General features: G+C 37.6%; 1 non-coding gene across 1 annotated transcript; it reads right to left on the bottom strand.

Moving 5' to 3' along the window:
- Positions 1-1873: 1873 nt before the first annotated feature.
- Positions 1874-1963, bottom strand: trnar-ucu (transfer RNA arginine (anticodon UCU)). Its single transcript is given in 2 exon segments — positions 1874-1909; positions 1927-1963. It is a non-coding gene; the product is annotated as a tRNA-Arg (tRNA).
- Between the last annotated feature and the right edge of the window lie 229 nt (positions 1964-2192).

The raw sequence follows: 2192 nt of genomic DNA, 5'->3' as shown, positions 1-2192 counted from the left end.
TTTTTGTTGCTGTCCAGAGTGACTTCATCTTATGATAGCTACACATATTGTAATTTGTAATTAATATGAGCAGATATATTATTAATATGAATATTAATTAATATTAGCCTCATCCCGTGATCCTTGGCAATAAGTATAGGGGCACATCAATTTACTTTTAATGAATTGACTCGAACTAGCGTTTGTTAATAATGGACAAATCACTTTGTATAACGGCTGGTCCGCTATTTACAGAAGCATTGGCTTGAGTCCGAAACAATCGATGTTAGCGAAGTAGAAGAGTAATGAGCACCCTGTTACATTAAGATCATTGATCGCATGTATACACTTTTTATTTATCGTTTAGGGAGGGGCACTTCATAATATAAACTTGGAGAGATCAGTCATTTTAATATGACCTTCATAAGGCTGCCGAAATAAAGGTAACAGAGCTCCCTTGTGGTTTATCCTCAATGTTAAGTAACACAGTACAACAGGCCTGCATGCCGGAATCATTTAGATGACAAATAGAAATGGATGAATCGTTCCATCTGAACAGCCTATGCAGAAACGAATAGCCATGGTGGCTGGGGTATTCGAACCCTTCCCTCCTTTGCCTACCCTATTGTAGCATAATAGTAGTAATAATAATAATAGTAATAATTTTTTATTGGCCTAATGAAGAGACGTTGTTATTTATCCCGTTATTATTAATCCATAGGCCTATATTTTTTCTAACTCACAAAAATACATTAAATGGTATGATATTAGCACCAAATGTCATCGCAAGAACGATTTAACTTGATCTAATTGGATTCAAGAGAAAGGCAAATATGTTTTGAACAATTAACTCGTGTGGCCACTACTTGCTCATGCATGACTCCATGTAAAATACCTATTTATGTCTGATATTGATACTACTCTGTAGTAGACTACGTAATACTGGATCAACTACACTAGGAATTCCTAATGGGAGATACAGCCAAAGCTTTCTATTGACGGAGAGTCTATTCGAGAATGAGAAGGGGCGACCCTGTCCTCACAGAAAGTATACTCTATTGTAGTCTTATTTGTTGACACAGAGGATGTGATTAGAACGCCCCTGGTATACTACCCATCCAACCTGTTAGGTCACTATCAAACGGTTCAGATGCATGGACACATTTGGTGGCAAAGTTTGGGGCACCATTGTGCGTGTTCAAATCCAATCAAATTGCATTGGTCACACGCGTCGTATACAACCGGTGTAGACTTTACCGTGAAATGCTTACATACGAGAAAATTCCCAACAATGCAGAGCTAAAAAGTAAGATAATTATTAGCTAAATAAAAAAAGGATATTTCAATATTTGTTCATAGCGGAATTATTGTGTTGATATGTGTTTTTCCATCAGCCTACTAAATAACTTATTCTATATTTGTATATGAGACTGATGTGGTTTCCTTGCACTTCACTGCTCCACCACTGTATGACTGGACGTCTCAGCTTTTCCAGCACCAGAGGCCAAGTGTTTACACGACGCCTCCTGCACTGTTACGCACGCTTTCAGGCTGCATAGTCCTGAACGAGCACGTCGAGAGCAACAAGCGATTCACAAACAACTTTTGACAGCACAGTATTTAATGTTTCAAGCTTGTATATACATAGTAAACCGTCGCCTATTGGATTATAGACTATGACAACTACCCGACATCGGATGGAAATAAAATTATACAGCTTTTGGTTAATATTGTGTCTTGAATGTCGGTGAAAGATTAGGCTACAGTGCGTTTATGACTATGGAGAGTAATAGTTATTGGTTACGCGTATTTTGCGTAGTCGCACTATTGTCATGTTTCCTTTTTCATTATGATTCTATATACTCATGTTTCACATAAGATAAAAAAAAAAATACGACTCCGGTGGGACTCGAACCCACAACCTTTGAATCACTTCGATCCTTAACCTAGAAGTCCAATGCGCTATCCATTGCGCCACGGAGCCGCTGGGTACACGTTGAGAAGTTTGAAATACAAACGGCAGCATCGAATGATGCACTTTTTTTGTATACGTCATTCTCTCATGTTTAGAGCAGTTTTAAAATATGAACAATATTTGAATTAAAATCCAATGTCTCTAAACACATCAAATGCTTTATTGTATTTGTTTTCAAAATAGACCACAGTAGGCTAAGATTCCTCAAGCTGTAGCCTACAACTCAAGTTTTGGTCAT

The sequence above is a fragment of the Oncorhynchus clarkii genome, chromosome 17, assembly GCF_045791955.1.
Source record: "Oncorhynchus clarkii lewisi isolate Uvic-CL-2024 chromosome 17, UVic_Ocla_1.0, whole genome shotgun sequence".
Classification (NCBI taxonomy): Eukaryota; Metazoa; Chordata; class Actinopteri; order Salmoniformes; family Salmonidae; genus Oncorhynchus; species Oncorhynchus clarkii.
This window is presented reverse-complemented; position numbering and strand designations above follow the sequence as displayed.